Here is a 23613-nt window from a genome sequence, read left to right on the forward strand (position 1 = left end):
AAGAGCTAAGCCACAAGATACAGGTAGTTAAAGTAAAAGAGATAAGGCACAAGATACAGGTAGGTAATTTAAAAGAGCTAAGGCACAGGTACAGATAGGTAATGTTAAAAAGCTAAGGTACAGATAGGTATGTAAAAGAGCTAAGGTACAGGTAGGTAATGTTAAAGAGGTACGGCACAGGTACAGGTAGGTAATTTAAAAGAGCTAAGGCACAGGTACAGTTCGTTCATGTAATAGAGCTACGACACAGGTCCAGATAGGTAATATAAAAGAGCTATGGCACAGGTACAGGTAGGTTATGTTAAAGAGCTAAGGCACAGGTACAGGTAGATAATGTAAAAGAGCTAAGGCACAAGATACAGGTAGGTCATTTAAAAAGCTAAGGCACAGAAACAGGTAGGTAATTTAAAAGAGCAAAGGCACAGGTATAGGTAAGTAATGTAAAAAAGCTGAGGCACAGGAAACAGGTAGGTAATGTAAAAGAGCTAAGGCACAGGTACCGGTAGATAATGTAAAATAGATAAGGCACAGGTACAGGTAGGTAATGTAAAATAGCTAAGGCACAGGTACGGCTAAGTAATGTAAAAGAGCTAAAGCACAAGATACAGGTAGGTAATGTTAAAGAGCTAGTGCACAGGTACAGGTAGGTAATGTAAAATAGCTACAACACAGGGTACAGGTAGGTATTGTAAAAGAGCTAAGGCACAGGTACGTAATGAAAAAGAACTAAGGTATAGGAACAGTAAGGTAATGTAAAAGAGCTAAGGCACAGGTACAGGTAGGTAATGTAAATTAACTAAGGCACAAGTAGGTATGTAATGTTAAAGAGCTAAAGCATACGTACAGGTAGGTCATGTAAAAGAGCTAAGACACAGGTAAAAGGTAGGTAATATTAAAGAGCTAAGGCACAGGTACAGGTAAGCAAAGGTAAGCAAAAGCTAAGGCACAGGTAGGTAATGTAAAAGAGCTAAGGTACAGGTAGTTAATATAAAAAAGCTAAGACACAAGGTACAGGTAGGTAATGTAAAAGAGCTAAGGCACAGGTACAGGTAGGTAATGTAATAGAGCTAAGGCACAGGTATAGGCAGGTCATGTAAAAGAGCTAAGGCACAAGATACAGGTAGGTAATGTAAAAGAGCTAAGGCACAAGATACAGGTAGGTAATTTAAAAGATCTAAGGCACAGGTACAGGTAGGTAATGTAAAAGAGCTAAGGTACAGGTACAGGTAGGTAATGTAAAAGAGCTAAGGCACAAGATACAGGTAGGTAATTTGAAAGAGCTATGGCACAGGTACAGGTAGATAATGTAAAAGAGCTAAGGTGCAGGTAGGCAATGTAAAAGAGCTAAGGCACAAGATACAGGTTGATAATTTGAAAGAGCTATGGCACAGGCTCAGACAGGTAATGTTAAAGGGCTATGATACAGGTAGGTAATGTAAAAGAGCTAATCCACAGGTACAGGTAGGTAATGTAAAAGAGCTAAGGCACAGATACACGTAGGTAATATAAAAGAGCTAAGGCACAAGATACAGGTAGGTAATTTAAAAGAGCTAATGCACAAGACACGGGTAGGTAATTTAAAAGAGCTAAGGCACAGGTACAGGTAGGTAATGTAAAAGAGCTAAGGCACAGGTAATGGTAGGCTATGTTAAAGAGCTAAGGCACAGGTACAGGTAGGTAATGTATAAGAGCTAAGGCACAGGTAATGGTAGGCTATGTTAAAGAGCTAAGGCACAGGTACAGGTAGGTAATGTAAAAGAGCTAAGGCACAAGATACAGGTAGGCCATTTAAAGAAGCTAAGGCACAGGAACAGGTAGGTAATTTAAAAGAGCAAAGGCACAGGTAGGAAATGCAAGAAAGCCGAGGCAGGTAATGTAAAAGAGCTAAGGCACAGGTACAGGTAGGTAATGTAAAATAGCTAAGGTACAGGTACAGGAAGGTAATGTTAAAGAGCTAAGGCATAGGTACGTAATGAAAAAGAACTAAGGTATAGGAACAGTTAGGTAATGTAAAATAGCTAAGGCACAAGGTACAGGTAAGTAATGTAAAAGAGCTAATGTGCAGGTAGTAATGTAAAAGAGCTAAGGCACAGGTACAGATAGGTAATGTAAATGAACTAAGGTACAGGTAGGTATGTAATGTTAAAGAGCTAAAGCATATGTACAGGTAGGTCATGTAAAAGAGCTAAGACACAGGTAAAAGGTAGGTAATATTAAAGAGCTAAGGCACAGGTACAGGTAAGTAAAGGAAAAGAGCTAAGGCACAAGATACAGGTAGGTAATTTAAAAGAGCTAAGGCACAGGTATGTAATATAAAAAAGCTAAGGCACAGGTACAGGTAGCTAATGTAAAAGAGCTAAGGTACAGACAGGTAATATAAAAGAGCTAACACAAGGTACAGGTAGGTAATGTAAAAGAGCTAAGGCACATAAACAGGAAGGTAATGTAAAATAGCTAAGGCACAGGTACAGGTAAGTAATGTAAAATAGCTAAGGCACAGGTACAGGTAGGTAATGTAAAATAGCTAAGGCACAGGTACAGGTAGGTAATGTAAAACAGCTAAGGCACAAGTAGGTATTGTAAAAGAGCTAAGGCACAAGATATAGGTAAGTAATTTAAAATTGCTAAGGCACAATGACAGTTAGGTAATGTAAAAGAGATGAGGCACAAGATACAGGTTGGTAATGTAAAAGAGCTAAGGCACAAGATACAGGAATGCCATTTTAAAGAGCTAAGGTACAGCTACAGGTAGGTAATGTAAATGAACTAAGGTACAGGTAGGTATGTATTGTTAAAGAGCTAAAGCATATGTACAGGTAGGTCATGTAAAAGAGCTAAGACCCAGGTAAAAGGTAGGTAATATTAAAGAGCTAAGGCACAGGTACAGGTGAGTAAAGGAAAAGAGCTAAGCCACAAGATACAGGTAGGTCATTTAAAAAAAGCTAAGGCACAGGTACAGGTAGGTAATGTAAAAGAGCTAAGGTACAGGTAGGTAATATAAAAGAGCTAAGACACAAGGTATAAGTAGGTAATGTAAAAGAGCTAAGGCACATGAACAGGTAGGTAATGTAAAAGAGCTAAGGCACAGATACAGGTAGGTAATGTAAAAGAGATAAGGCACAAGATACAGGTAGGTAAAATAAAAGAGCTAAAGCACAGGTACAGATAGGTAATGTTAAAGAGCTAAGATACAGGTAGGTAATGTAAAAGAGCTAAGGCACAGGTATGTAATATAAAAGAGCTAAGGCACAGGTACAGGTAGGTAATGTAAAAGAGCTAAGGCACATGAACAGGTAGGTAATGTAAAATAGCTAAGGCATAGGTACAGGTAGGTAATGTAAAAGAGCTAAGGTACAGGTACAGGTAGGTAATGTAAAAGAGCTAAGGCACAGGTAGGTAATGTAAAAGTGCTAAGGCACAAGATATAGATAGGAAATGTAAAATTGCTTAGGCACAATGACAGGTAATGTAAAAGAGATAAGGCACAAGATACAGGTTGGTAATGTACCGTGAAAGAGCTAAGGCACAAGATACAGGAAGGTCATTTTAAAGAGCTAAGGCACAGGTACAGGTAGGAAATGTAAAAGAGCTAAGGTACAGGTACGTAATGTAAAAGAGCTAAAGCACAAGATACAGATAGGTAATGTAAGAGAGCTAAGGCCCAGGTACAGGTAGGAAATGTTAAAGATCTAGGGTACAGGTAGGTAAATTAAAAGAGCTAAGGTACAGGTAGGTAATGTAAAATAGCTAAGGCATAGGTACGTAATGTAAAAGAACTAATGTACAGGTACAAGTTGGTATGTAATGTTAAAGAGCTAAAGCATATGTACAGGTAGGTCATGTAAAAGAGCAAAGGCACAGGTACAGGTAGGTAATGTAAAAGAGCTAAGGTACAGGTAGGTAATATAAAAGAGCTAAGACACAAGGTATAAGTAGGTAATGTAAAAGAGCTAAGGCACATGAACAGGTAGGTAATGTAAAAGAGCTAAGGCACAGGTACAGTTAGATAATGTAAAAGAGCTAAGGCACAGGTACAGGTAGGTAATGTAAAAGAGCTAAGGCACAAGATACAGGTTGGTAATGTAAAATAGCTAAGGCACAGGTACAGGCAGGCAATGTAAAAGAGCTAAGGCACAGATACAGGTTGATAATTTGAAAGAGCTAAGGCACAGGTACAGGTAGGTAATGTAAAAGAGCTAAGGCACAGATACAGGTAGGTAATATAAAAGAGCTAAAGCACAGGTACAGATAGGTAATGTTAAAGAGCTAAGATGCAGGTAGGTAATGTAAAAGAGCTAAGGCACAGGTACGTAATGTCTAAGAGCTAAGCCACAAGATACAGGTAGTTAAAGTAAAAGAGATAAGGCACAAGATACAGGTAGGTAATTTAAAAGAGCTAAGGCACAGGTACAGATAGGTAATGTTAAAAAGCTAAGGTACAGATAGGTATGTAAAAGAGCTAAGGTACAGGTAGGTAATGTTAAAGAGGTACGGCACAGGTACAGGTAGGTAATGTAAAAGAGCTAAGGCACAAGATACAGGTAGGTAATTTAAAAGAGCTAAGGCACAGGTACAGTTCGTTCATGTAATAGAGCTACGACACAGGTCCAGATAGGTAATGTAAAAGAGCTATGGCACAGGTACAGGTAGGTTATGTTAAAGAGATAAGGCACAGGTACAGGTAGATAATGTAAAAGAGCTAAGGCACAAGATACAGGTAGGTCATTTAAAAAGCTAAGGCACAGAAACAGGTAGGTAATTTAAAAGAGCAAAGGCACAGGTATAGGTAGGTAATGTAAAAAAGCTGAGGCACAGGAAACAGGTAGGTAATGTAAAAGAGCTAAGGCACAGGTACAGGTAAATAATGTAAAATAGATAAGGCACAGGTACAGGTAGGTAATGTAAAATAGCTAAGGCACAGGTACAGCTAAGTAATGTAAAAGAGCTAAAGCACACGATACATGTAGGTAATGTTAAAGAGCTAGTGCACAGGTACAGGTAGGTAATGTAAAATAGCTACAACACAGGGTACAGGTAGGTATTGTAAAAGAGCTAAGGCACAGGTACGTAATGAAAAAGAACTAAGGTATAGGAACAGTTAGGTAATGTAAAAGAGCTAAGACACAGGTACAGGTAGGTAATGTAAATTAACTAAGGCACAAGTAGGTATGTAATGTTAAAGAGCTAAAGCATACGTACAGGTAGGTCATGTAAAAGAGCTAAGACACAGGTAAAAGGTAGGTAATATTAAAGAGCTAAGGCACAGGTACAGGTAAGCAAAGGTAAGCAAAAGCTAAGGCACAGGTAGGTAATGTAAAAGAGCTAAGGTACAGGTAGTTAATATAAAAAAGCTAAGACACAAGGTACAGGTAGGTAATGTAAAAGAGCTAAGGCACAGGTACAGGTAGGTAATGTAAAAGAGCTAAGGCACAGGTATAGGCAGGTCATGTAATAGAGCTAAGGCACAAGATACAGGTAGGTAATGTAAAAGAGCTAAGGCACAAGATACAGGTAGGTAATTTAAAAGATCTAAGGCACAGGTACAGGTAGGTAATGTAAAAGAGCTAATGTACAGGTACAGGTAGGTAATGTAAAAGAGCTAAGGCACAAGATACAGGTAGGTAATTTAAAAGAGCTAAGGCACAGGTACAGGAAGGTAATGTTAAAGAGCTAATGCACAGGTACAGGTAGGTAATGTAAAAGAGCTAAGGCACAGGTACAGGTAGATAATGTAAAAGAGCTAAGGTACAGGTACAGGTAGGTAATGTTAATGAGCTAATGCACAGGTACAGGTAGGTAATGTAAAAGAGATAAGGCACAAGATACTGGTAGGTAATACAAAAGAGCTAAAGCACAGGTACTGATAGGTAATGTTAAAGAGCTAAGATACAGGTAAGTAATGTAAAAGAGCTAAGGCACAGGTACAGGTAGGTAATGTAAAAGAGCTAAGGCACAGGTACAGGAATGTAATGTTAAAGAGCTAATGCACAGGTACAGGTAGGTTATGTTAAAGAGCTAAGGCACAAGATACAGGTAGGTAATTTAAAAGAACTAAGGCACAGGTACAAGTAGGTAATGTAAAAGAGCTAAGGCACAAGATACAGGTAGGTAATGTAAAAGAGCTAAGGCACAGGTACAGGTAGGTAATGTAAAAGAGCTAAGGCACAGGTACAGGAATGTAATGTTAAAGAGCTAATGCACAGGTACAGGTAGGTTATGTTAAAGAGCTAAGGCACAAGATACAGGTAGGTAATTTAAAAGAGCTAAGGCACAGGTACAGTTAGTTCATGTAAAATAGCTAATGCACAGGTACACGTAGGTAATGTAAAAGAGCTAAGGCACAGGTACAGATAGGTTATGTTAAAGAGTTAAGGCACAGGTTAGGTAATGTAAAAGAGTTAAGGCACAGGTACAGGTAGGTAATGTAAAAGAGCTAAGGCACAGGTACAGGTAGGTAATGTAAAAAAGCTAAGGCACAGGTACAGGTAGGTAATGTAAAAGAGCTAATGCACAAGATACAGGTAGGTAATGTAGAAGAGCTAAGGCACAGGTACAGGTAGGTAATGTAAAATAACTAAGGCACAGGTAGGTAATGTAAAATAACACAGACACAAGATACAGGTAGGTAATTTAAAAGAGCTAAGGTACAGGTTGTTAATGTAAAAGAGCTAAGGTACATATTATCAGATAGGTAATGTAAAAGAGCTAAGGTACAGGTACATGTAGGTAATTTTAAAGAGCTAAGGCATGTCACACTTTTAAAATGTTGAAATGGTCACAATATCCACAATCCAGTTTTCAGGTATGCCTAACCCTAATGCTAACCCCTAAACCTCCTGTAACCCTAATGCTAACCCCTGGACCTCCATATCCCTAACCCTAATGCTAACCCCTAAACTTGCTGCATGCCTTACCCTAATGCTAACCCCTAAACCACCTGTAACCCTAACCCTAATGCTAACCCCTAAACTTGCTGTATGCCTAACCCTAATGCTAACCCCTAAACCACCTGTAACCCTAACCCTAATGCTAACCCCTAAACTTGCTGTATGCCTAACCCTAATGCTAACCTCTAAACCTCCTGTAACCCTAACCCTAATGCTAACCCCTATACCTCCTGCAAGCCTAAACCTAATGGTAACCCCTGAACCTCCTGTAACCCTAATGCTAACCCCTAAACCTCCTGCAACCCTAACCCTAATTCTAACCCCTAAACCTCCTCTAATCCTAACCCTAATGCTAACCTCTAAACCTCCTATAACCCTAACCACAATGCTAACCCCTAAACCTCTTGTATCACTAACCCTAATGCTAATCCCTAAACCTGCTCTATTCCTAGCTCTAATGCAAACCTCTAAACCTACTGTAACCCCAATGCTAACCACTAAACCTGCTGTATCCCTAACCCTAACGATAACCTCTAAACCTACTGTAACCCTAACGTCAACATTTTCAATATATCACACGTGATAAGGTGACATTTTGTCCATTCCAGCATTCTCCAGATGTTGACAAGTTAGATGTTGATACTTTAACCATGTCGACATTCTGGTGTTAACTTTCTGAGGGTTGACAGCATGAATATATACCGATCAATTGGTTAACATTAGAAAAACAGGGACATATTCATTGTGGAATGTACGAAAGCTTGGGCTGGGATTGGCAAGTATATACTGTACTCACAATTACCAGCTTGAGCCCACACGGTACCATAGGTGTGCACGTTTTGTGTTTCACTAGCCATTCGGTGATAGGGATTACCATCAGATATTTAGGGCAGTTTTTACCCCAACAATGCAATATGTCTGAAGACAATTCCTGTCCCCCGATAGGAGCTGTAAATGGCTATTGTTTAATCGCTGCCTTCAAAAAGTACTACTGCAATAAACTAATGACATCTTTGGGGGAGATGCTTAACCCATCCATGTACAACTCTTGTCAGACACATGAAAAGTATGTACTGGTCAATAGAGCTAGCAATCTTCAGGTGGATGCTTGCAGAACCATTGGCAGCTACAGGAATCCTCCATAAATCAAAACCCTTCTGTATCCAATGGCACAGTTAGCTCAAAGTGAAACATAACATTCTGTTACATGTGACATTAGCATAATGACCGATGGCAGCTGTTACACCTTTGAGCTATAAAAAAATAAATGCGCAATTTAATAAATCCAAGTGGAGAGTGATCTATGTGCAGAAAGTAATTACAGAAATTCAACAAGTGTCTGGATTAAGACTTCTTTTAAGGCGAGATGACTTTGAGGCTTCAGGACCACACAAGACTTCCCTGAGGCATGAAGTCAGGTCTGAGGAGCGTACCTGCGTGTCACAGGATGCTTTCATCTGAAATACACTAGTTAACCAATTAAAGGATCATATTTACTGCGCCATCTGCCCTGTACATCAGGAGTAAAGCACAAACACTTTCAATTGGTTCTTTGTTCACACAAACAACTTTGTTGAAGCTACAAAGTGACAGCAATAAACCTCACAAAACAGGTATGACATATGCTACGCACTCACTCGCCTGGGATAACAGTAGATTTGGGGATCTAAGGGGCATAATTATTGATTATAATTTATTACTGCAGCTTATTATGGCAATAAAAAAATTAAAGATCACCGGGATGTACCATTGATCACATCCAGGGTCTCTGCAATGTGAAAAAGTAAAGTGATCGCTAATGCCACCGGGTCCAAGCTCTGGAATGCTTTGTTTGATAAATAAGCTCTAATGTGCAGTGCTACCTGTAGGAGAATATTTGATATATTACGTGCCAATTGCAAACAGGTTTAGGTCACCTCTTGTGTCCATACAGCAGAATGTATGGAATACTTTGCAAAAAGGGGCAAATTACTGTACATGTCCTTTCTCAAAAACATGCTGAGGTAAAAGTTGTGCAATTACTTATCTTCTTCACAGTGTGACTCATTGGGCCTGATTTAGAGATACATGCAAAGTTGATATTGAGGGCAGTGGAGCGATTTTTGGCTACTGCGAATGTGCCACAGCCGCGCTGTGCACAGGCAGCAATTGGTTAGTGACGGCGGTGGTCAGTGCTTGGGGGAGCTAACTTGTCAGGACCAATGGCGGCTCCAGAGGTTGGGCTGCAGCGCAGTACAAAATTCAAATAGGTGATCCACACCTACTGCCATTTCAAATGCTACCCTATATAGATGGCTGGGACTTACTGGCAGTTGGTGTGGCTCCCCTATTTGAATTTTAGACTGTGCTGCAGCCCCTCCCCTGGAGCCACCACTGGTCAGGACCCTTTCCTGGGCGTTGCCCTAGTGAGCCTTTGCAAATTCGCATGCAGCTGGAGAGGCCCTGGCGTCTTAGGTGAGACACTCATTCTGAGATAGTGTAGGCTTGCTCAGAGTTCGATGTGCGACCGATGTGTCCGCTTTTGTGCGTAAGAGGTGGATGTGAGATGCCGCCAGTAGGAGTCATTAGCATATGGGATCGCAGCAACGACAGGCATTGCGGGTATCTTAAAGTCGGGTCCGTTATTCCTGCTGCAAGAAGTGAAGTCACTGGGAAGTAAGGAATTCTGTGGGCTTTGTGGGGACTATCTATCAAAGGCTGAAATAATAACGTTTTGTTGGAAAAAATGGCGTTTAGCCTGTGGGGAAGCAATCGGGAAGCCGACTGCCTAAATACCGGCAGCCGGCTTCCCGACTTTCATATCCTGGCAAGGGTGAAATGCCAGGCGTCTAGATGTAGACGCCCGCATTTCCCCGATTCCGGGAGACTGGCGCCCGGCCTCCCGATCGTAGTGATGCCGGGCGCCGCGAGCGGACAGCCGCGGGGGGGAGGGTTAGGTTTAGGGCTCCCTGGGGGGACTTAGGGTTAGGCACCCCCCCGGGAGGGTTAGGGTTAGGCTAGGGGGAGGGAGGGTTAGGGTTAGGCACCCCCGGGGGGGACTTAGGGTTAGGCACCCCCCCGGGGGACTTAGGTTTAGGCAGCGGGGAAGGGGATGGTTAGGGTTAGGCACTTAAAGGGGGGATTAGGGTTAGGCACTTGTGGCGGAAGTTAGGGTTAGGCACCCCTAAGGAGGGTTAGGGTTAGGGGGGTTAGGTTAGGTTAGTAGATACTCACCTATCCACGATAGAAATTTCCAGCGCTGTCGGCCTTCCGCTGCTCGGAACTCTGCTGATGTCGGGCTGCCGCTGTCGGGAATCGAACCGCCGGCCATGCGGCCGCCGGTATTTCATACCCATTCCAGCCTGTGATAGGGCTTGTACAGTATCTATTCCATAGCAGAGAAACTATAGGTGGTCTGGCCCCCTCACTCCTCTGAGGCCTCTGTGCCATAGTCTCTTCTGAGCAGGTGCTATGTTGAGAGCAGGAGTGGCTCATGAGGAATTCTTTGAATAAAGCGTCCAGTGCATGAGTAGTATTTTGCAAACTTAGCTCATGTCCTCAAATTATCTGTAAGAGCTGGTTGTGTCACAACCAATCTAGGGCCTGATCCAGGGATGCACAGTACTGCACAGCCGCAAGGAAGTGGCTGAGCAATGCCGTCCAACAAAATGTAAAAGCGGCAGCAGGAGGTATCTGTAGGAAATAGACACCTCCTTGCTGTATTTGCAATCCGAGTGCAGCGCCCATAGACGCTGCCTCTGTTTACCATCATAATCATTATGACTGGTTGCTGCTTTGGCGGCCGGCCCGGCTACGTATGCCGACACTTACCCAACCTGGCCTGTTCCTGGCTGACCTTGGCTTCATCCCTCCCGGAAAAAGGCAGCAGCATGTTGGTCATGCTGAGGCTAAGAGGGGTCTGCGAGCGAGCTCTCAGGACCCGTTCTGCACATGTGCGGAATGGGTCCAGCGCTTGCGCAGACCTACAAACATTGCAGATGTACGCTAGCCATTGGGTTAACGTACATCTCTCTGAATCAGGCCCCTAGTCCAGAACTTCACCTGTAACTCCTGTTCCCTTTAAAACTAAATATATTAATATTGGTTAACGATAACTCAATAAGCGATGATTAAGAGGATGTAATACTAGTTTAAATTAGGGATGTGCAGGCTCGGATAGGTTCGAATTTTCCTGCCAAGTTCAGATTTTTCACGCCAAAAATCGGGTCTCAGAAAGAGGCAAAAGTCCATGGAAGATGACGTTTTGCCTCTTTCTGAGACCCGAGTTTTGGCGGGAAAAATCTGAACTTTTCGGGAAAATTCGAACCTATCTGAGCCTGCGCATCCCTAGTTTAAATGATAGACAGTCTTGAAGATACCAAGTCTAGCTGCCATAACAGCAGGGACAGATGATGTAGGGCCATAGGTGTACGCAGACCCTGGCAGAGTGGGAGCCCCTTCAGCACTTCCCACTCTGCCGGGTCATGGACAACCCCGTCGCCCATCCTTCTGGGACGTACACTTCTCACCTGGTCTCACCTGGCCGTCCAGCTGAGTAATCTATGTCCCTTTGGGAGGTGTGGACGGGGTTGTCCATGACCGGCGGAGGGGGAAGTTGCCGAAGGGGCACCCCCTGTGCCGGCGTCTCCGCACGCCTATGTGTAGGACACAGAGATTAGCAGTATGCGGCAGGACCACAGCACAAACACACAGGGGAAAATGTAATACTGAGCGATATGGAGGGGCAAAACCCAAGCTGTAAGCTATGTGAGACAGGTTTAAAACCCACATATGGCCGGTGGCTTGGACTGGCGCTGCGTGTTTGGAAATGCAAAAGTTGGAAATCCAGAGCCCAATAGAATAAAGTTCATACTTATCAATGACTTGCAAATACCTCTGCTCCTGGAAAACCAGATATAAATACATTGTATGTATTATGTACAGTAATGCACTATGGGCCTGATTCAGACCCGCTCGCAAACGAGAAATCACTCGCTCTGGCGCTCGCATCCAAAAGGGGTGGCTGTCGATGTTGTTTGACAGCTCGCCCCGTTTGGTAGACGGGTCGGGGGGATAGCTTGCCAAACGGAGGCGTTCCCGAAGGAGCGCCTGCCGTTTGGGGGCGGCCCCACTGACATCACGAGTGATGTCAGTGGTGAGCTTCTGACTCTATTAGAGACAGAAGCTCACAAGGGTCTCGTCGCAGCTATGCGAGCAGCCAGGAGGCCGGTTTTAAAAATACATGCGGCCGCCCTGATTCAGAGCGAGCGCTCGGTTTTTGCGAGCGGCTCTGAATCAGGCCCTATGTTCACAATGCTCATTAGGCAATCTTTTTCTCATTATGGGCTCTATTTATCAACATTATTTTTACTAAAATAATGTGAAAAAGGGTGTTTTCACACCCTTTTCACATTCTTTTAGCATCACCTACAGTTATTACAGGGCAATTGGAGTAGAATTCGGAAAATTCTACTCCAAGCCCTAAGCATCACTTATTTTTAATAAAGCAGATCGCATTTCCCATAACTGTAATGGGAAATGTGATCTGACCATAGTTACTAAAAATAAATGTGAGAAAAATACCGGGGAAAGCCCTGCGATAATAACGCCACCTGGAGGTGGCGTTATCCAGGGTCTCCCCCGGTTACCGGACTCCTGGCCTGCTCTAACGGGGAGAGCAGAGCTGGGAGTCGGTCCCAGTGATCAGCTGTGTGGTCTAAACAGACTGCAAGCTGATTACGGTAAAAAAAAAAGAAAAAAAAAATAGTAAAAAAAAAATTACTTACCTGACTCCAGGGACCGGTGATCGGGGCTCCGGTGATGACTCCCCTCCAGTCAGCTGGGCTCCCACAGTGCACTGCTGCCCGGTCATCAGGTGATCGGGCCCCAGTGCAGTATGGGAGATCACCTGACCGGAGGAATGGAGAACATCACCGGAGGCCTGGAGCATACAGGTAAGTGTAAGTAAGGGAGAGGGGGGTGGCGGGGGGTCCGCGATCACGGGGGCGGGGCTTAGCGCCGGGGGGGGGGGGCTTAGCGCCGGGGGGGTAGCAGCGGTGATCGGTCGGCGCATGCGCGGGCACTTAATTACAGTATTTTTTGCAAAAATACAGTGAAAAGGCTCCGAAGGGGATTAGCAGGGACAGAGCTTTATCGCAAGCTCTGTCCCTGCAAGGGATTTGTAGTAAATCCCTGTGATATTGCCTGAATTCGCAATGCGAATTCACTCGGTAATATCACACTACAGTCTGCATTACAAATGCGGATTGTAGTAAATAGAGCCCTATGAGTGGACTAGTCTCTCCCCCTCAGCTCTGGGGCCTATTGCAGCTGCACCCCTTGCACCTATGGTAGTTACGACCATGGTCTCTTCCATAGTGCAGAGCGAGCTGGGAGGAGCAGGGGGATTCAGGTAAGTTGTGGGGCTTTTCTTTTTTTTTGTGTGTGTGTGTGTATATGTAAGGGGCACTGACACTGGCACTGCATAGGGGGGGGGCACTACTGGGGGCACTGTATAGGGGGGGTGGCCGCTACTAGGGGCACTGCATGGGGGGGTGCTACTGGGGGCACTGATTAGGGGAGTGGCCCATTCTGGGGGTACTGAATAGGGGGACTACTACTGGGGGCACTAGTGGGGGTACTGCATAGGAGGGACTACTACTGGGGGCACTATATGAGGAGCACTACTGGGTGCACTGCAAAGGGAGGGCCACTATTGTGGGAAGGGGGGTCTTTAATAAACCATGCTGGCTGCATTTATTTGCCTGCTGTATACATGTTTTTTAGTGATAGGTGTGTGTGTGTCTGTGTCAGTCAGTGTGTGTGTACCCCGTCATAGGCTGAGTGGTATATTTTACTGTAGTGGTCCTGTTTCCATCTATCTATCTATCTATCTATCTATCTATCTATCTATCTATCTATCTATCTATCATCTAACTCATATCTATCTATCTATCTATCTATCTATCTATCTATCTATCTATCTATCTATCTATCTATCTATCTATCATCTGACTCATATCTAGCTTTCTATCTCATATCTATCTATCTATCTATCTATCTATCTATCTATCTATCTATCTATCTATCTATCTATCTATCATCTAACTCATATCTATCTATCTATCTATCTCATATCTATCTATCTATCTATCTATCTATCTATCTATCTATCTATCTATCTATCTATCATCTAACTCATATCTATCTATCTATCTATCTCATATCTATCTATCTATCTCATATCTATCTATCTATTTATCTATCTATCTATCTATCGATCTATCTAACATCTATCTATATCATATCTATCTATATCATATCTATCTATCTATCTATCTATCTATCTATCTGTCTGTCTGTCTGTCTGTCTGTCTATCTATCTATCTCTCTCATATCTATCTATCTATCTATCTATCTCATATCTATCTATATCATATTATAGCTATCTATCTATCTATCTAGTGGGGGTACTAGTGGGGGTACTGCATAGGAGGGACTACTACTGGGGGCACTATATGAGGAGCACTACTGGGTGCACTGCAAAGGGAGGGCCACTATTGTGGGAAGGGGGGTCTTTAATAAACCATGCTGGCTGCATTTATTTGCCTGCTGTATACATGTTTTTTAGTGATAGGTGTGTGTGTGTCTGTGTCAGTCAGTGTGTGTGTACCCCGTCATAGGCTGAGTGGTATATTTTACTGTAGTGGTCCTGTTTCCATCTATCTATCTATCTATCATCTAACTCATATCTATCTATCTATCTATCTATCTATCTATCTATCTATCTATCTATCTATCTATCTATCATCTGACTCATATCTAGCTTTCTATCTCATATCTATCTATCTATCTATCTATCTATCTATCTATCTATCTATCTATCTATCATCTAACTCATATCTATCTATCTATCTATCTATCTCATATCTATCTATCTATCTATCTATCTATCTATCTATCTATCTATCATCTAACTCATATCTATCTATCTATCTCATATCTATCTATCTATCTCATATCTATCTATCTATTTATCTATCTATCTATCTATCGATCTATCTAACATCTATCTATATCATATCTATCTATATCATATCTATCTATCTATCTATCTATCTGTCTGTCTGTCTGTCTGTCTGTCTGTCTGTCTATCTATCTATCTCTCTCATATCTATCTATCTATCTATCTATCTATCTCATATCTATCTATATCATATCATAGCTATCTATCTATCTATCTATCTATCTATCTATCTATCTGTCTGTCTGTCTGTCTATCTATCATCTAACTCATATCTATCTATCTATCTATCTATCTATCTATCTATCTATCTATCTATCTGTCTGTCTGTCTGTCTGTCTGTCTGTCTGTCTATCTATCTATCTATCTATCTATCATCTAACTCATATCTATCTATCTATCTATCTATCTCATATCTATCTATCTATCTATCTATCTATCTATTTCATATCTATCTATATCATATCATAGCTATCTATCTATCTATCTATCTATCTATCTATCTATCTATCTATCTGTCTGTCTGTCTGTCTGTCTGTCTGTCTGTCTGTCTGTCTATCTATCTATTTATCATCTAACTCATATCTATCTATCTATCTATCTATCTATCTCATATCTATCTATCTATCTATCTGTCTATTTCATATCTATCTATATCATATCATAGCTATCTATCTATCTATCTATCTATCTATCTATCTATCTATCTATCTATCTATCTGTCTGTCTGTCTGTCTATCATCTAACTCATATCTATCTATCTATCTATCTATCTATCTATCTATCTATCTGTCTGTCTGTCTGTCTGTCTATCTATCATCTAACTCATATCTATCTATCTATCTATCTATCTATCTATCTATCTATCTATCTATCTGTCTGTCTGTCTGTCTGTCTGTCTGTCTGTCTGTCTGTCTGTCTGTCTATCTATCTATCTATCTATCATCTAACTCATATCTATCTATCTATCTATCTATCTATCTATCTCATATCTATCTATCTATCTATCTATCTATCTATCTATCTATCTATCTATCTATCTATCTATCTATCTATCTATTTCATATCTATCTATATCATATCATAGCTATCTATCTATCTATCTATCTATCTATCTATCTATCTATCTATCTATCTATCTATCTATCTATCTATCTATCTATCTATCTATTCTGTCTGTCTGTCTATTTATTTGTGGCTAGATATATTTTTATTGGTTCGGTAACCAAGGATTTGGAAACCCCCTTTCAAAATCCTGCATTTGCCACTGTACTTAGGGGCAGTTTAATCACATTAGCACACATTACGCGGTGTTTGGCTGTGCACGTACAGTATATGCCTATTATTGCATCGACATTGCAAGATTTCCTGGGCTCCTGCAGACCTGCACATCGCCAGCATTGCATTATGTAACTGAATTGCTCCGTTAAAGTTCTCTTTTAAATTTGAACACACATATTTTATTCTAATGAGCAGTTGTTTATAAAGGAAAATGGACACTTTGCTATGTAAGGGTAGGTCTAGAAAGTATAGTAAGCAGGACACTGAAGATACGCATTTCTATATTCCAACAAATGTATTCTCATCTTGTTTTAAATATGACAATTAAAAACACCATAGTATTTAATAATGGCCGTGTCGCGTATTCACAAGATGATGATGGATTTATTGCCCTATGTCTCTTAGCAACCAAGTTTGCTTACAAAATAAATGTAAATGCAGGTAATTGTGTTCGCTACTGCCGCTGTAGTGCCAATCTTCAGTACTAAAAATAATTCAGTGACAAGTGCATTATTTAGAACTATTGCTCATTGCCAGAAGATTGCTCATTACCTGAAGGCAGACGTTTCATCACCAATCAGGAAATAATTATGTCTAGGTGACATTGCCTTAGGCTAGAGTAATTGTCCATACACACTACACATTAATAATGACATCTCTTTCATATATATCGCAACTGCCACGCATCATGACCGATGCAATATATCTGTATTAGACATCTTTGATAGAGGTAAAATGACAGCTAAGTGCTGATTGGTTGGTACTTTCTCTCTCTCCACTTTTTCTCTCTCCAAGGTTTGATACATCTACCCCAAAGTGGAGAGAGATAAAGTTCTAACCAATCAGATTATAAGAGGTAAATTTACTAAAATGAGAGTTTTTAGAAGTGGAGATGTTGCCCATAGCAACCAATTAGATTCTACTTAACATTTAACTAGCACCTACTAGAAGATAAGAGCTAGAATCTGTTTTTATGGGCAACAACTCCACTTCTAAAAACTCTCACTTTAGTAAATTTGAAAAATACCAGTTAGGAGCCGATTGGTTGGCACGTTATCCAGGGTTGCCTACCTTTAACATTCTCTTCCCGGGAGAAGCCCGGGTAAGAGATGCAGCAGGGGGCCGACGGGGGCGGGGCTTGATGAATCGCGTCATTAAGCTCCACCCCCTTGCGGTAAAATAGCCGCGATTGGGCACAATTTACATAGGGGGCGGGGCCAAATGCTGTGATTCATGCAGAATCACAGCTTAAGCCCTGCCCCCTTCACAGAGACCCGCGATTGCCGCGGGTATTCTCCTAATTCTGCCCACTTCACTAGGAAGTGGGCAGAATGCGGGAGAAATGCCTACCCTTCCCGGGGGTGCGGGGGGTTACCTGAAAAATCGGGAGCCTCCCGCGAAAACCGGGAGGGTAGGCATGTATGACTTTATCTCTCTCCAAGCTTTGATAAATCCCCCCCTTTGTGCCCTCTGCCCATATATGCACATTTATGTTTTCTGAAGTGCAGGGTAACATTGCCTTTGGATCACCAGCATTGGGGTCTATTTACTAAGCCTTGGATGGAGATAAGGTGAACGGAGATTAAGTCCCAACCAATCAGCTCCTAACTGTCATTTTTCAAATGTAGCCTGTGACATGACAGTTAGGAGCTGATTGGTTGGGACTTTATCTCCATCAAATTCTTAGTAAATAGACCTACTAGCGGCATACTTGCCAACATTCTGCTCCCTCCTTCCGGGAGGGAGCTGAATTTCAGCTTATAGCAGGGGGCGCGGCCGGACGATGAGTTGGGGGCGGGACAGCGAGATCCCGCCCCCTCTTCACAATGCCGGAATAAACTGCGTTGTAAAGCAGGGGGCTGGGCCACGATGATGCGATTCAGCGCGAATCAGGAGGCTCCCGGCCAAATCGAGAGGGTAGGCAAGCCTGACTAGCGGCCACATCAGGGGAGTCCTCTTTCTAATGTGAGTGCCCTGAATTATTGAAGGCCAGGTTGGGGAAAATCTTCCCCCATATGTGGATTCCATTAGTAATGGAGTAATGACTCGTGATCACAGTGATCACCAGGCATAAGATAAGAGTTCAAAAGAGAGGGCTGATGTGCATGGTGATGTCACTTCCTGGCAACCGCCCTGCTCTGTGGTGTCCAAGGGGAATATAGACATTAGGGGAATATTTCATTGAACTCTACCTACCACACCAAGGGCCATATTCATTATGTTAATTATCAGGGTCCGGGCAGACCACTAAAATTAACGTTCTAACTCGCGGCGAGCCCCGAGGCAATTCATCATTGCTCCAGCGCGGAGACAGCTGGATTAATGTAAGGTAAAAATAAAGATTAGGGCAGCCCCCTGTCGTAGTGCCCATATGCAGTGCCCCCGTGTGCCACAGGAGAGAACACCCTTATGCAGGCCTCCAGTAGTGCCCCCCAGTAGTAGTCCCCCCCTTTGTAGTGTCCCCAGTAGTAGTAGTCCCCCCCTTTGTAGTGCCCCCAGTAGTAGTCCCCCCCTTTGTAGTGCCCCCAGTAGTAGTAGTCCCCCATTTGCAGTGCCCCCAGTAGTAGTAGTCCCCCCCTTTGTAGCCCCCCATTAGTAGTAGTCCCCCCCTTGTAGTGACCCCAGTAGTAGTAGTAGTAGTCCCCCCATTTGCAGTGCCCCCATAGTAGTAGTCCCCCCCTTTGTAGTGCCCCCATTAGTAGTAGTGTCCCCAGTAGTAGTAGTCCCCCCCTGTAGTGCCCCCAGTAGTAGTCCCCCCCTTGTAGTGTCCCCAGTAGTAGTAGTCCCCCCCTTGTAGTGTCCCCAGTAGTAGTGTCCCCAGTAGTAGTAGTCCCCACCCCCCTTGTAGTGCCCCCAGTAGTAGTAGTCCCCTTATAGTGCCCCCAGTAGTAGTAGTCCCCCCCTTGTAGTGCCCCCAGTAGTTGTAGTCCCCCACCCCCCTTGTAATGCCCCCAGTAGTAGTAGTCCCCCCCTTTGTAGTGCCCCCAGTAGTGCCAGACACCCCCCCCAGTAGACACACGTAATATAAAAAAACCCAAAAAAACACTTACCTGAATCCCCACTCCCGCCGCCGCCATCTGCTCCTCCGTCTGTCCTCCCAGGCCGGGCCGCTCTGCATTATGGGAGAGACGTCATATGACATCATGACATCTCTCCTATTACCCACTGCGGGAGCCGGAAGATGGAGCGGCTCCCGCAGTGGGCGCAGCAGCAGCAGCTAATGAGAGTCTGACAGACTCTCATTGGCTGCTGCTTACAACAAACACACAGCTGCCGGAGCCGGCGGCTGTGTGTTTGTCAGTGTAGTGCTGACCGAACTCCGTCCGGTCAGCGCTACACGCGGTGCAGTCTGTGTCACAGTGACCCAGACTGCACCGGCCCGCGGCCCGCATGACGCTGCGGCCCGGGGGGCACATGGCACCCTGCCCCCCGGCCCAGCTCGCCACTGCCGATTGTCAAGGTAAGTATATACTAACCTGTTTCTACCCCCTTACCCTCCCTTAGGGGTGCCTAACCCTAACCTTCCCCCCAAGTGCCTAACCGTAATCCCCCCTCTAAGTGCCTAAACCTAACCCCCCCTTCCCCGCCATCTAAACCTAAGGCCCCCGTGGGGGTGCCTAACTCTAAGTCCCCCCTGGGGGTGCCCAACGCTAACTCCCCTTTCCCTAGCCTAACCCTAAGTCCCCCCGGGGAACCCTAAAAGTTACCCTCCCCCTCCCTGTGGCTATAGACGCTCGGCGCCCGGCGTCCCTTCAATCGGGATGCCGGGCGTCGGGCTCCCAGCGTATGTCTAATGACAGGCGTCGGCATATCGAGTCTGTCTTTAGACCCTTGCCGGGATATAACAGTCGGGAAGCCGGCTGTCGGGATTAGGTCCGCCGGCTTCCCGACTGCATACCACGCAAAAGGATCCCTCTTCGTAACCTGGGACTCCTTCCCATAGGGAAGGAGCAGATGTGTGAGAGCAAACGCCATCTGAAGATGGCGAATGCTCCCGCAGTCAAGCTCCGAAAATATTGTATTTTCGGAGTTGATGAATTTCTGTCCCCATATTAGTGTATGGGGACAGTGGGCCACTTCGGAAGTGACAGGTAATCAGGAGATATCTGTGATATCTCCTGCATTACCTTTATGATGAATGGCCCCAAAACCTAATTTCTCCAAATGTAGTTGAAAATGTTCATTTCGCCTGCTTTTGTAGAATTTAAATGTCAATGAATAGACACCCTAGATTCATGTCCAGCCTCCCGTGGTGACAAATATATATGTCCTAACACAGTGTACGGTAAATTAAATCACCGGTGTAACTAAAGACCACATGTGTACTGTAAATCACAAGCCTACCAGTGGGAAATGTGCCATGCAGGAACAATTTGATACGGAGGGAACAGATATCGCATAAAACTTGGAAGCGCTCAGTGATTGTAGACAAGTGTTTAAAAGCTTTATCCATGCTTCATGAACGTTACTTTTGTAAGACTTGTAGGGATTACTGCGTAATAAAGCTTTCACAGAAGTCAGTAACTGTTTTATTTATGTACTAACATATGTGAAGAGCCGTCAAACATCTCATTTCCATGTGTTTGTCGAGTACATTAACTTTTCCGCGTCTGATTTAATTAACCGCCATTCAAATTGTGTTCAGCCGTCTGCACATCAAAAGTATAACAGAGAAGGGTTCTCATACTTTATAGAATTGAAAAAAACTTTCTGTTGGAATAATTTGGCTTGTAGTATTGACATTTAGAATGTGTTATTGTTGTAGTTAGTGTTTTATTTGCATATAAGTGTATTATAGTAAGTATTTGTCTGCGCTCTGTCATGCTGCCAGTTCGGGATCTGCTGCAGGGAGCCAAAGTATTAATTGGTTTGTAACAAGAGGTAAGTAATTAAAAGAGCCACAGAGTGGACATTACATTAAAGCAAGTAGCATTGTGTTATAGGTCTCTCTCTCCCATACTATTTAAATTTAAACCTGATTCGGATCCGAAAACGAGGAAAAACGTCATCAATCCTGAGTCGGATTCTCACAGGTTTTGAATTGCATATAAGTCATGCTTGCCTACATTGGCCAGGAGCCTCCCGAATATTGGGTGCCGCTCCCAGCCCCCCCCCCGGAAAGGCAGGCAAGCCTCCCGGCATCCACCAATCCTCCTGACCTCCACCCAGAATAAACTACCCCTGCTTCACAATGCCGTTATATAATAACGGCATTGTGAAGAGGGGGCGGGGCCACGAAGCCGTGGCCTCGCCCTGGCTCCGCCCCCAATGTGTCATAACTGTCCATACACGCCATCCGCTGTTAGCTGATTGTCGGCAAGTATGATATAAGTCCCTCCCCGCGTTGATCGGTGCCATTTGCTTCACTCCGGCTGTGCTGTATGGGCTCTGCTGAGTCTGTTCAGGGGCTGTGCTACCCAGGGGGTGTTCTGAGTCTGTTCAGTGGCTGTGCTGTCCGTCCAGGGGCTACGTGCTAAGGGCCTGATTCAGACCCGCTCGCGAGCGGGTCGATGGTGGCCCAATGTGCATGCGCACGACGGAGCAGGTTCCGTCGTGCGCATGCGCGAGACCCGAATAGCGACGGGCAAACCGTCGCTCCAGGTCTCGTACCAAAGGGGGTGTGCTGTCGATGTTGAGTCAAGCAAATGGCACCGATCAACGCGGGGAGGGACTTATATCATACTTGCCAACAATGGTCTTGACCATCGCGACCATCTTCCTGGCCGCTCGCTATAGCTGTGGGTGGTCACCCACAGCTATGCGAGCGGCCAGGAGGCCATTCTAAAAAAACATAAGGCCCTGATTCAGAGCGAGCGCTCTGTCAGAGCGTCCGGCTCTGAATCAGGCCCTAAGTCCATCCAGGTGCTGTACTGTCCATCCAGGGCATACCTGCCTTTTCTCCCGGGACTGTCGGGAGCCTCCCGAAAATCGGGTGCCGCTCCCGGCACCCCGCAAGAGGAGGCAAATGTCCTGCATCATTCACTGACCCCTCGCGACCGCACGTGAAAGTGGGCATTTTGGGGGGCGATGACGCGATTCACGCTGAATCGCGTCATTGTAGACCCACCCCCTGCTTTGTAATGCCAATAATATCGGCATTATAAAGTGGGAGGCTGGGCCGCGATAACACAAATACGATGATACAAATATTATGCTGTAAACATTTACATTTTATTGGACAATAATAAAAGTTATATTTTAATTGATATCAGTGCGCTACCCAAGACAACTCCAATCCTTTTTTTTTAATGTCGCATACATATTTATAATGGTATATACTGTGCGTAAAGCAGGCTGAGGTAACCTGGGGAACTCTACCCGTTGTTGACAAACAATCTCCAGCAGGCCGGCAAACAGCGTGGATGCTGCAAATTGTAGTTCAGCCGGAGAGCTACATCCTGCTTTCCTCTGATGTAAACAGCATTATCTCCAATAACCTCCCTGAGCACAAAGAAAATGTCTGTTTACAGTGTGCACAATTTAGCACCTCCACAAGCAAGGCCACCACATTTCTATTAGATGTATTAGATGGGCTTAATCAATATTCAATCAGGATGTGACACAAAATGGCTGCCCTCACTGTGTGTTAGCGACAGGTGCTCTGCAGATGTCATTCAGGTGATCAGGTTTTAGGTGATTCCGTCACATAGGATTGGACACAAGTGGGCTTCAGTGAGCCTGCTCCCATATATGCCCCAAGCATATTTCCTTCCTTACCCTGCCTTCAACTACTCCATAAACATAGTCCATCTCCTTCGGGCCTCTGATCTAGTTCTTGATTAATGAAAACATTCTTGGTTTCTCTGTGGGGTCGTATAGTTTATTAAACTGCCATACTGTCTGCCACTGCAGTGCCACTCTGTTTCCTAGATGTGCCATGTTGGAAGCTGAACTGCCACATGTTTGTGATACCCACTGCTGTTGCTTAGCTTAGTCAGCCAACTAGCTTGGTGCAACCTTTTGGCCTAAACAGGATGAAATCAATATTGTGAGCTGTGAGGTGGTCAAAACTGATTAAAAATAAATGTTATTGAGGTTAATAATACTGTAGGAACAAAAACAGGCCCCAATTAAATTATTTCAGCTGTTTTTATGATTTTTAGAAAAAAAATACAGATCCAAAACCAAAACACGCAAGGGCAGTGTTGCAAAACCAAATTCAGGGCCTGATTCAGACCCGCTCGCGAGCGCATAGCGCTCGCAAGTGGGTCGGTGGCGGGCCATTGCACATGCGCGAACCCCGGAGCGAGTGAGAAATCACTCGCTCCGGGGATCGCTACAAGACAGGGCGGCTGTCGATGTGGATCGTCAGCTTGCCCCATTTTGTAGGCGGGAGGGGGGGTAGCTGCACAAACTGAGGTGTTCCCGAAGGAACGCCTGCCGTTTGTGGGTGTCCCTACTGACATCACTATTGATGTCAGTAGTGGACTTCCTGCTCTATTA

The sequence above is a fragment of the Taudactylus pleione genome, unplaced genomic scaffold (assembly GCF_031769625.1).
Source record: "Taudactylus pleione unplaced genomic scaffold, aTauple2 ptg000034l, whole genome shotgun sequence".
In the NCBI taxonomy this organism is placed as follows: domain Eukaryota; kingdom Metazoa; phylum Chordata; class Amphibia; order Anura; family Myobatrachidae; genus Taudactylus; species Taudactylus pleione.